The 12,900-nt window shown below is 46.7% G+C and overlaps 1 protein-coding gene across 2 annotated transcripts in view; it reads right to left on the bottom strand.

The window, feature by feature from the left end:
* The window catches only part of KIAA1328 (KIAA1328 ortholog), a 248,065-nt gene that overhangs the window by 36,603 nt on the left and 198,562 nt on the right, over window positions 1-12,900 (bottom strand). The gene's annotated exons all lie outside the window — the stretch shown is intronic.

Here is a 12,900-nt window from a genome sequence, read left to right as displayed (position 1 = left end):
TGATGGCGAACCTATGGCACGCATGCCACAGTGGCACGCGGAGCCGTATCAGTGGGCACGCGAACATTACTCTAGTTCAGCTCCGGCGCACGCCAATTTTCAGGCCTTCTGGGCCCACCAGAAGTCGGGAGCCTGGGGAGGGCAAAAACAGCCTTCCCCACTCCCCGGAGGCTGGAAATGGTCTGGAAGTCAGCAAACAGACCGTTTCCTGACTCCGGAGGGCCTCCAGGGGAGTGGGAAAAGGCTGTCGCCCTCCCCAGGCTCCAAGAAAGCCACTGGAGCCTGGGGAGGGCGAAAAATGGGCCTACCGGGCCCACAGTGCCATCGCATGCCAAAAGCGGGGGGAGCACAGGGGGGTCATGCGTGCATGCGTGGGGGGGGCGGGACACATTGAATTTTGGGTGTGGGCATGTGCACATGTACCCCCGCATTCCCCCCACTTTTGGCACATGACGGCAAAATGGTTTGCCATCACTGGTAAAGGTTCTCCTATTTGAGCAAGGGGTTGGACTGGTATAGGGTCTCCTGGTTGAGCAGGGGGTTGGTCTAGAAGACCTCCAAGATCCCTTCCCACTCTGTTATTCTGTCATTCTAGATAGTGTTTCCTGCTTGAGCAAGGGGTTGGATTAGAAGACCTCCTTGCTTACTGGATTGTTAGTCTGAAGTTGACCTCAGTTAACTTAACCGAACTTCCAAGGTTAACTTCAGACCAACAATCAAATCAATTAATCCCCCAATCAAGAAACTGCCAAAGAGCCACCAGTAAACAGGCCTGTTGGGTGCTTATCCTACGGTTGGGTAGATAATATATAGAAAACTATGTTCTGTACCTTTAACTGCTACAAAGATGACTAATTGGCTCTGCTAAGCAGATATAAAAGAAAGCAGGAAGTTCATTCACTTCTGCTCCTGCTATTGAAGGTTGAACTGCTGGAAGGAACTGTGTCTGTGTTACTGAAGAGAACTGGAATTGTAAGCAAACTATGTTTTTGTGTTGAACCGTGATTATTTGAAGAAGTGTTCTCTTTGTTTTGAGAAGCCAAGTTTGGTTTTTATGCTACAAGTAAAGACTGTTTATTTTTCTTTAAACGTTCAGAGTCTGTGAGTATCTGTGTGTTTTGCCAAGCAACGTATCTATTCGCTGTCTGGTCCGTTGCACTACTCTGCAGAGGGCAGTTTTACCCTCAACAAGGCCAACCAAAGAATCTCGAAGGCTGCCTCCACCCACACAGACAGGCAACTCACCAGAATATGAATGTAAATTTTAATTTGTTTTAAATTATTGGGTGTTTTAAATTTGTCTCAGCCAAATTATTTAATTCGTTTTTATTCTATTTTAATTCTATTTTAAAGTTTTGTATTTATGTGTTTTATTCTGTGGCTGTTCACCACCCTGAGTCCTTTGGGAGTAGGGCGGTATATAAATCCAATAAAAAACAAAACAAAAACAAAACAAAAAAATATAAACTGACAGCAAGCACCCTTCCTTCCTAGCACTGATGACGTTACCTAGTTGGGTCTTGAAATGTCTGCCAGAAAACCACCAAGCTCAGAGAGAACCAAGGACCCCACAGTTCAACTCTGTGCTACAAAGACTCTTTTCTAGCCAGACCACTTGTGTATAAACAGAGAGCAAATCCCACTCCCTTCTAGCACTGATGATATAACCTAGCTGGGTCATGAAACGTCTGCCAGAAAACCACCAAGCTCAGACCCCTCATTTCAACCACAAGCTACAAATATTCTCCTTTATTGGTACCATTTACCCATTTTGCTGGTCTCCCAAGAGAAATCTTGAGATGGACTCTGCAAGATACAGGTGATCTTTGACTTACCATGATTTGTTTAATGACCAAAGTTCATTACGGTACCCAAAAAAAGTGAACTATGATCCCTTTTCACGCTTACGACAGTTACGTGATCAAAATTCAGGTATTTATGATGGTTGCAGGGTCCCTGGGGACATGTGACCCCCCTTTTGAGACCTTCCAACAAGCAAAGTTAATAGGGAAGCCAGATTCACTTAACAACCGTGTCACTAACTGAACAGCTGCAGTAATTCATGGAAGGATTATTGCAAGAAAGTCCAGCTGACTTTTGAAAAAAAACCCACCTTCTTATGCGTGTCATTTTTCACTAACTGTTTTGCACCCTCTTATTGAATTTCCCAAATATTATTAATATGCCCCGCACGGACCCTCACAAGCTAATTCGAATCCTTTGGAGAACTAGTTAGGCCTAAACTGTAGAACTTTATGGTCTCAAATGGAGTCCTAAGAGATTTCCTGTTTTTTTTTGTTTTTTCCCTTCAAAGATGCAATTAAATCTCAGCCAGACCCCCGAACAAAAACCGCTCATTAATCATTAATCACAACCTCCAAATCTAATTAAGACGGGCTAGGAATAAACATGCTGTCATAAATATACTGTTAGTAAGTGTTGAGAATGCCTTGGTAAGGCCACACTTGGAATTCTACGTCCAGTTTTGGTCACCAGAGTTTTTAAAAAAAGAGGTTGAGACTCTGGAAAGAGTGCAGAGCAGAGCAACGAAGATGATTAGGGGACTGAAGGTTAAAATGCTGCTGGAACTGGGTATGTCTAATTTAATGAAAATAAGGACTAGGGGAGACATGATAGGAGTCTTCCAATATCTCAGGGGCTGCCCCAAAGAAGAGGGAGTCAAGCTATTCTCCAAAGCCCCTGAAGGCAGGACAAGAAGCAATGGGTGGAAACTAATCAAGGAAAGAACCAAACTGGAATAGAGTAGAGTAGAGTAGAGTAGAGTAGAGTAGAGTAGAGAATAGAGTAGGAGTAGAGTAGAGTAGAGTAGAGTAGAGTAGAGTAGAGTAGAGTAGAGTAGAGTAGAGAGTAGAGTAGGAGTAGAGTAGAGTAGAGTAGAGTAGAGTAGAGTAGAGTAGAGAGTAGAGTAGGAGTAGAGTAGAGTAGAGAGTAGAGTAGAGTAGAGTAGGAGTAGAATACAGTAGGAGTAAAATAGAGTAGAGTAGGAGGAATAGAGTAGAACAGAATAGGAGCTGGAAGGGACCTTGGAGGTCTTCTAGTCCACCCCCAGCTCAAGCAGAGAACTTATACCATTTCAGACAAGTGGCTGCCCAGTCTCTTCTTAACAACTTCCAGTGATGGAGCACCCACAATATCTGAGGTAAGCTGTTCTTAACCTAGAACTAAGGAGAAATTTCCTGACAGTGAGAACAGTTAACCAGTGGAACAACCTGCCCCCAGAAGTTGTGGTTGTTCCATCTCTGGAGGCTTTTAAGAAGAGTCTGGACGGCCATTTATTCTGGATGGTAGAGGGTCTCCTGCTTGAGCAGGGGGTTGGACTAGAAGACCTCCAAGGTTCCTTCCAATTCCAAGGTTATTCTATTGCTACCTGGCTTCCTGCACTAGGAAACGTACTCTGTGGCCCACCTCCATTTTCCCATTTTGGTAGTCCTGTGGGGGTGATGTTTCCAGTCATCTTAGATGTTGTGTAGGAAGAAGAGGAAGAAGAAGAGGAGGAAGAGGAGAAGGAGGAAGAGGAGAAGAGGAGGAGGAGGAGGAAGAAGAAGAGGAGGAGGAGGGGGAGGAGAAGAAGAAGAGGAGGAGGAGGAGAGGAGAAAAGGAGGAGGAGGATAAGGAGAAGAGGAGGAGGAGGAAGGGAGAGGAAGAAGGAGAAGGAGAAGGAGAAGAGGAGGAAGAGGAGAAGGAGGAAGAGGAAAAGAAGAAGAGGAGGAAAAGAAGAAGAGGAGGAAGAGGAGGAGGAGAAGAGGAGGAGGAGGAAGGGAGAGGAAGAAGAAGAAGAAAGAGAAGAAGGAGGAGAAGGAGGAGGAAGAGAAGGAGGAGGAAGAGGAAAAGGAGGAGGAGGAAAAGAAGAGGAGGAGGAGGAGAGGAGAAAAGGAGGAGGAGGAGAAGGAGAAGAGGAGGAGGAGGAAGGAAGAAGAAGAAGGAGAAGGAGAAGAGGAGGAGGAGGAGGAGGAGGAGGATCCAGTTAAAAAGAAACCCAGCCATGTCTGCATTTGTGGGAACAAATCACCCCGGAGAAACATTCTACGCTAAGTTTTATCTAAGTTTTACAGCATTGCAGCTATCAGGGAAAATTAAAAGATCTGGGGAGATAACGGGAGCAGCAAATACGGGAAAGATTATTTAAAAGCGCCAGCATTGGAAATCGGTTTATTTGACACCGAGGCACCTCTCTATGCCGGAAAGCAAGGCCAGTTTTATCAGAGAGGGAAAAATGCTCCTTTGGGCTATTATTTAGCGCTTAATCCCCTGATAGAAGAGTTTGTCGTGGCTTGTCAGGTGCCGTCACAAAGCCTTTTGCCTCGAGGCAGAGCCCTCTTTTAACGGCACAAAAGTCAGAGGTTTTTTTCTCCCCCACATTTATTCCAAATGTTTAAAGGGGAAATCTGCTCATTTGCTCTGTCTGGAAGAATGAAGCTTTTTTTTTTTTTTGCACCCAAAGCCAGGGATTGCAAAGTGATAATTTGGGTTGTCGGTAACTGTGAACGTTGAAAGGGTGGGGTCTGTTCTTCGGGTTTTGTGCTCTCCTTGAAGATCAGAGGAAAACCAAATCTTTGATGTAAAAGGAAGATGGAGTAGACGTTTCCCCCAAATTGGAAGTTCCTTCCGTGTGCTTAGCATTGTCACCAGCATAGTACGCAAATGCACGACCTTGCCTGCATACAGAATATAGAATAACAGCATTGGAAGCAGAGGTGATATTCAGCCGGTCTTGACCAGTTCACTCGAACTGGTAGCGGAAATCATGGCTGGGCCTGCTCACCTGCCCCGGCTCTATGCCATTGCACGCTAATGATTGAAGTGCCTGAGCCCACTGTAACAACATTGCCAAAAAGGCATTAAGAGTTGTTAACCTAATCTTGCGTAGCTTCTTCTCTGGTAATGTTGTACTGCTAACTAGAGCATACAAAACATTTGCTAGACCAATTCTTGAATACAGCTCATCTGTCTGGAACCCGCACTGCATATCGGACGTAAATACAATCGAGAGAGTCCAGAGATATTTTACAAGAAGAGTCCTCCATTCCTCCAACCGCAATAAAATACCTTATGCCGCCAGACTCCAAATTTTGGGCTTAGGTAACTTAGAACTACACCGACTTCCGTCTGACCTAAGCATAGTACATAAAATTATCTGCCACAATGTCCTTCCTGTCAATGACTACTTCGGCTTCAACCACAACAATACACGAGCAAATAATAGATACAAACTCAAGGTAAACCGCTCCAAACTCGATTGCAGAAAATACGACTTCAGTAACAGAGTGGACAAGGCCTGGAATGCACTACCTGACTCTGTAGTTTCTTCCCCAAACCCCCAAAACTTTAACCTTAAACTGTCTACTGTTGACCTCACCCCATTCCTAAGAGGTCTGTAAGGGTCTGTAAGCATAAGTGCACCAGCCTGCCTACTGTCCCTGTCCTAATATTCCTTTTTTACTGACTCTTTTCATGTATTCAAATTATGTTTATACTTTTACCTGTTATCTTATATATGCTTGACAAACTAAACTAAACTAAACTAAACTAAACTAAACTAAACTAAACTAAACTAAACTAAACTAAACTAAACTAAACTAAACTAAACTAATTTGTGAACCGGTAGGGAAGATAAGTGAATATCACCCCTGATTGGAAGAGGTGCTTGGAGGTCTTATATTTGGAGGTAGGAGAACTTATACCATCTTGGTCAAACGGTGGTCCAATATATTTTTTTTTCTTGAAAATCTCCAGTGATGGAGGAGCATCCAGAACTTCTGGAGGTGAGTCGTTCCACTGATTAATTGTTGCGACTGTCAGGAAAGTTCTTCTTAGGTCTAGGTTGGTTCTCTCCATCCATCTGTTACGTCTTGTCCTTTCTGGAGGAGGTCAGCTCCATGGAGTTTTAGGATATTCGGGTCTTTTGAGTGGGGCCCGAAGTGGAGAAGCAGGGATACTCCGAAAGGTTTAGAAGACAAGTGACAGAATTCTGTCAGAGAAGAGGTTGGAATATGCGGTCTTTGATGCTTGGTTGTTTTCGTGCAGACGTTTCATGACCCAACTAGGTAGCATCATCAGTCCTAGAAGGGAAAGGGTTTGCAAGGGAAGAGGGAAAGGAAGTGGGTTTTGCTCTCTGTTTACTCCAATCAAGTTAGTAAACCCCAGCCTAAACAAGGAACCACAGAGAACATTCCCACCAAGACTTGACGGGACAAACCAGTTTGTATTTAAATAGAGAGCAACTCCCCCTCCCTTCTAACAGTGATAATACTACCTAGTTGGGTCCGGAAACATCTGCAAGAAAATAGTCAACCTCAGAAAGCACCAAGGACCTTTCAATCCTCCTCCTCCTCTCTGCAAACCCCACTCCCTTCTAGCACTGATGATGTTCCCTAGTCAGGTCGCGAAACATCTGCAAGAAAACAACTTGGCTCAGAGAGCACGAAGGACGCCACGTTTCACATTCACATAAGCCGCACCCGGGGAAACCTGCCACAAGCCACTGTGCGAGTGTCGTCAATGTGCGAGTTGACTAGGAAACTAAGGAGGAGAAAAAAGGGGCTATTAAACACCACGGCAGAGAAGAAATGCCACAGGGTTTTTTTTTTTCCAAAGCCAAGGCATTGTTGTGGCTCCATTGCCTGAGCCTGGGCTATCGACAGATGCAGACTCTGACAGTGAGGGAGAGGAGTTGGCAAGGCCTCCCTCTCCAGGACCCTCCTCTCTGGCAATGCCTCCGGAGGACACCGAAGGCCAAACGATAGGCCCAGAGCCAAGCACGTCCCCGCAGCCACAGGTGGACAGCGACGAAGAAGATAAGTGCTGGCTGGACCCTCGGCAGAGGCGCAGGGAGAAGCGTGCGCAGCAGAGGGGAAGGCGTGCCAGAGATTAGCTGAGTCACTGGACCACACCCCACAGGGTATAAATGTGGGTGTGGTGCCGGTTCAGTTTGTGACGAGCAAAAACTGGAAATAATCCATGATCTCTGCGTTACTGGACTTTGCCTGCTTTATCGGACTGTATTTGGATTATTCCTTGTATTGTTGAAACTCTGCCTGCTTTATCGGAATGCTGGCAGTCTAATCTTTGTTTTGTGTGAGTAAAGTCTGAATTGGCAGCTAGCCACTGGGTTGCTGCCAGCTTTATCTTCAAAGAGTTTTGTCGTGTGGCTTATTAACTCCGGGGCCTCTGTGGGGGTGTGTGCATGGTACGGGGACAGAACAGGCATGGAGAAAAGAAATCAAATGAACTTGCATTTTTTTCCCCCCTTTAGACCGGTGCTATGAAATGGCTTCGGTTAGCCTAACAGACCGATATTGTGTTTTTGAAAAAAACCCGACACCGTCTTTTGAATAGACTCCTGTCAGCGACTGTCAGTCTACGTCGCCGAGCTTCGAAAGACGGGACAATAGCTTTAAAGCTTTAAGGTTTCCGCTCGCATTATATTTTTTTGATTTTCACACTCGGCTGAAAGGAGATGATGATTTTGGCAGGGCTTCAGGCCCCAGCTGATATCCGTAGGAGTCAATAAGAGTCCTACTACTGGAAGGGAAAAGAAAAAGAAAAAAAAATAATGAGATTTATTGGCTTCATAAACACTCCGGCAGGAAAGATAGATGTAGATTTCTTTCAACGGGCAGTGCGAGATATTATTCGATCGTCCTCTTTAGCGATATCTCTTCATTTACAGCCTCACAATTTATTCTTCTGCTGTAAATGTCTACCAATACTAATACTACTACTAATAAAAATACTTGGAGTAATAAAAAATAATATTTGGAACATCGTACATCTTAAGAAGGTTCTTGGTTGATACCTAGGACACTGGCAGCAAACAGTTATCAACCATCAGCACCACTCAATGGTATTTGTGATGCATTTTCGAATGTTCAGTTGACTTGAGTTTCATGTTTAATGAATATAAGAGCCTTGGTGGCGCAGCAGACTAAACTGCTGTTAAAGTAGCACTTAGCTGCCAGCTGCCTGCAATTACTGCGAGTTCAATTCTCACCAGGCTCAAGGTTGACTCAGCCTTCCATCCTTCCGAGGTAGGTAAAACGAGGACCCGGTTTGTGTGGGCAATAAGCTGACTTTGTATAAAAAAGAACACCGCTTGGGGGGGGGGGGGGCGAAAGCCCTACTAAGCAGGTATATACAAAAAGAATGAAGGCTATTGCTTAACGCATTGTAAGCCGCCCTGAGTCTCCAGAGAAGGGCGGCATATAAATTGAACCAATAAAATAAATAAATAAATAAAGTATATAATAATAAAAAAATAATCAAAACCAAACCCACAGCTCTGGTTCTCTGAAAAGGTGGATGGCATTTCCACCAAGGGTTTGCCTAATCTGGCATCGGAGAATACCCAGGGCGGCCTTACCAGCTTTTTAATTTGGCACGTTGCGCCCAAGGAAATAAAACGGTTTACGGCTGAAATTGGAGCCCAAACATTAAAAAAAAAAAAAAAAAAAAAAAAAAACCAGCTTCTGAGTGATTTAATGCCTGGTATGTGAATTGCTTCTCGGTTCCCGCAGTCAATTGCTTTGTATTTCTCACGCACTTTTAAATCCTTTACAAAAAATACATGTCATTTTTGACTTGCAACGATTCGTTTAGATCAGTGTTTCTCAACCTTGGTAGCTTGAAGATGGGTGGACTTCAACTCTGCTGGCTGGGGGATTCTGGGAGTTGAAGTCCACCCATCTTCAAGCTTCCAAGGTTGAGAAGAGGACCTCACAAAAGGTTGGACTGCAGAGGGTAGAACTAGAAGACCTCCAAGGTCCCTCAATCATCTGGTTTGTGGTAACTTCTGACAGGCTAGGCAAGATGGTCAAATTTGTCCTCTTACAGGCTGCACACTTTTCCAACACTTACATGTTTAAATTTTCCAACGTTGGATTGAAATGCTTGAATAAAATGTGCCAGCTGCCTCCAATATGATCTGCAGCCACATGGATGGACATGCGCACAGCCTCACCAACCAAAACAGACGACACATATAAAAAAAACTAGGCCGAGCTCCAAATTGCTGAAAGCCTGGCACTCTGACAAGTCAGCCATCAACAGGCACGTAGAGATAAACAATATTTACATACCATTCAAAAGAGACAGTCAAAAAGCTAAAAAAAAAAAAAAAAAAAAAAGGAAACAAAAAGACCAAAACATCTCCTGGCCAGCAGGCAACATCCAGATAGCAGAGATTAACTACGCTCAATCAACAATGACGAAAAGTAAACAATATCCAATCAACTCAAACAAACAAGCTAATGGTAAACTGCAGCCCAATCGAAGAGCCATAAAGAACATTCCTACTAACACTTGCATATCAACAGAGGGCAAACCTCCCTCCCTTAAAGCACTGAGGATGTTACCAAGTTGGGTTGTGAAATGTCTCCAAACGAGCTCAGAGACTGCCGAGAACCCCATAGTCCTTCTCCTCTTCCTCCCCATCTTCTCTGCAAACCTCCCTTCCTTCTAGCACTGATGATGTTACCTAGTTGGGTAAAGAAATGTCTGTAAGGAAACCACCAAGCTCAGAGAGCACCAAGGAGCTCACAGTCTTCCTCCTCCTCCTTGCAAACCTCCCTCCCTTCTAACACAGTGTTGTGGCTCCGTTGCCTGAGCCTGGGCTATCGACAGATGCAGACTCTGAGAGTGAGGGAGAGGAGTTGGCAAGGCCTCCCTCTCCAGGACCCTCCTCTCTGGCAATGCCTCCGGAGGACACCGAAGGCCAAACGATAGGCTCAGAGCCAAGCATGCCCCCGCAGCCACAGGTGGACAGTGACGAGGAAGATAAGTGCTGGCTAGACCCTCGGCAGAGGCGCAGGGAGAAGCGTGTGCAGCAGAGGGGAAGGTGTGCCAGAGATTAGCTGAGTCACTGGACCACACCCCACAGGGTATAAATGTGGATGTGGTGGCCGGTTCAGTTTGTGACGAGCAAAAACTAGAACTAATCCATGATTTCTGCGTTACTGGACTTTGCCTGCTTTATCGGACTGCATTATTGTTGAAAACTCTGCCTGTTTTATCGGAATGCTGGCAGTCTAATCTTTGTTTTGTGTGAGTGAAGTCTGAATTGGCAGCTAGTCACTGGGTTGCTGCCAGCTTTATTTTCAAAGAATTTTGTTGTGTGGCTTATTAACTCCGGGCTGTCTGTGGGGGTGCGTGAGTGGAAAAGGGACAGAATACACTGTATATTATGGGCATGGGCACATGTGCACGCGATCCCCCCCGCTCTTGGCACGCGATGACCAAAAGGTTAGCCATCACTGGTATAGGGTCTCCTGGTTGAACAGGGGATTGGTCTAGAAGGCCTCCAAGGTCCCTCTCCAACTCGGTTATTCTGGATCATTCCTTGCCTTACAGCAGAGGTGTCAAACTCAATTTTATTGAGGGCCGTATCAGGGCTGTGGTTGATCTGGGGGGGGGGGCATGGCTGACCGAGTGGGCATGGCCAGCTTCACTCCCTGTTGTGGTCCGCCAGCAGCCTGCGGAGCTGGCAGCAGAGTCGGACAGTGAAGAGGCTGGGGAGGAACATGGGCCAGTCCTGGTGTCTGGGGAAGGCCTGGACAAGGGCTCTGCGTCGGAGGCAGAGATGGGGCCAGGGCCATCTAGGACTGATGTGCGGACTCCGGAGCCTCCAGAGTCAGACAGCAGAGAGGAAGAGAAACAGGAGTCTGTTCCTAGTGCGTGCATGCACAGAGCTGCCAGAAGGCAAGAGCAGCTAAAGCAAAAGGGATGCCTCAGGAGTAAGGCCTGGAGATGATTGGCCCCTCCCATAAGGCTTAAAAGAGGAGCAAAGGCACTTGGGCCCTTTGCAGGAAAGCAACGTTGTTAATTCTGTTCCCAGTCAGCATCTCTGTTTGATTCTGGACTCCGTGGGGCTTTGCCAAGTAGGTCTTTGGCAGTGTGTCAAGGGAGATAAAGGTGGGTGATGATCCCGAAGGACTTTTTGCAACTAATTGGGACTCAGCTGTGAATGAACGTAATTCACAGCTGTTGCAATAAAAGAGGTTTTTGGGACTACTCGTGTGTTTTAATGGCTCAGGAAGCCTAGGTCACAACACTCCCCAAACTGCTGGTATGTTTCCTCTTCGCACTGGATAGACTGGGCCGAAGCTGCACTGGGTAGACCGGGCTGAAGCGATGCGGGCCAGCTCCTTACATTTTCCAGGACAGCCCCATGGGCTGGATCTGACACGGCGGGCCAAATCTGGCCCGTAGTCCTTGTGGACTTGGCTTCAGATTATGTTTTGCGGAGAAATAACAAGGCCTTCCTTGGCGAGATGAAACTCACTTGGCCCTGCTTTTAATTAAACCGGCACTTTGAAAGTCAAGACCCACGTCGAGAGAACCGTCTGAATCAAAGCCAAAAGTACCCGATGCATTTATTCCTCCCTGCAACCCAACTCCCCCCACCCCAAACAAGCTTGATTTGTAAATCCTCCGGGACTGAAGTTACGGTAAGCTATCCTTCTGCTTCTTAACGTGCACTTTGGAAGTCTCTGCTGGACGGGCATTCATTCCAGTTTAGCGGGTTGCTTTACGCGGCCCTTATTTGGCATCCATCATTCAAGGCGCGTTTTGCTTTGGATTTTCGGATGGGAAGAAACGCTCGTGCCACCCCACTCTCCCACCCACCCTTCTGCACTCTTTCTATTCACCAACCTCCTGCTCGTTAATCTTCCGAGCGATCCGGACAGAAACATACATCAATGAAAGAAAAACCCCTGCGTGTAACTCACACTTTCGGAGCAGGAGGGAAGCCAAGCGGAGATTTAAAAACTATGGGCGAAATGCGGTGGGTTAAGCAAGTTCAGGAACTCCAGAAGCCAAGGGATTGAGGAGGGCTGCCGCAGGCGGTTGCTGAGTAACTGAATTGAATAGAATATTTAGATGTGGGTGGGGCAAGAGGCTGAGAAGACACCTTCTCTAGTTTCCTGGGATGTAAAATAGATTAAGAGGGGGGTGGGTGGGAAAGAGATACTGTACAGGTGACCAGGCTGAACCCGAAGGAGGGGTCAAATGCATCATCAGTCATGAGTTCCTTCACACCCGCAAGAGATCTACATCCAGCCCAGTGGTGGGTTGCCTCCGGTTCGGACTGGTTTGCAAGAACCGGGAGTAAAACCGGCGGGAGGCCTCACCCACTGTCCCGGAGGTCATCATTGGCGATCTGCACATACGCAGAAGCAAACACGATCCCGTTGCGAACCGGTAGTAAAGGTAAGTAGAACCCACCCCTGGTCCAGCCCACCTTGAATTCCTGGGACTCTTACTTACCGTCAATTTGTTGGGCTGTTAGTAGCTCAGATTCTTGTAGAATAGGATAGGATAGGATAGGATAGGATAGGATAGGATAGGATAGGATAGGATAGGATAGGATAGGATAGGATAGGATAGGATAGGATAGGACTGTGATGGCGAACCTATGGCACGCGTGCCGCAGGTGGCACGCGGAGCCATATTAGTGGGCACGCCAGCTCAGCTCTGGGGCGCATGCATGTGTCGGCCAGCTGATTTTCAGGCCTTCTGGGCCCACCAGAAGTAGGGAAACAGGCTGTTTCCTGCCTCTGGAGGGCCTGGGGGCGGGGTGGGGAAGGCCCGTTTTTCTTTCTTACCTGGCTCCAGATCCTCTCTGTGTATCTGGGAAGGGCGAAAACAGCCTTTCCTACTCCCTTGGAGGCCCTACGGAGGCTGAAAGGGCCCATTTCCCGACTCCCGGTGAGACAGGAAGTGACGTTTTTTCTTGTCTCCAGTCTCCAGAGACTCCTAGAGAGGCTCCTACAGACTCCTAGAAAGGTTCCTAGAGACTCCTAGAGAGGTTCTGGAGGCTGGGGACAGCAAAAAATGTCACTTCCTGTCCCACCGAGAGTTGGGAAATGGGCCCTTTCAGCCTCC

This window comes from Pantherophis guttatus, chromosome 2 (assembly GCF_059756535.1).
Source record: "Pantherophis guttatus breed Tessera chromosome 2, ASM5975653v1, whole genome shotgun sequence".
Taxonomy (NCBI): Eukaryota; Metazoa; Chordata; class Lepidosauria; order Squamata; family Colubridae; genus Pantherophis; species Pantherophis guttatus.
The sequence above is the reverse complement of the archived record's forward strand: the minus strand, read 5'-3'. Positions and strand labels throughout refer to the sequence as shown.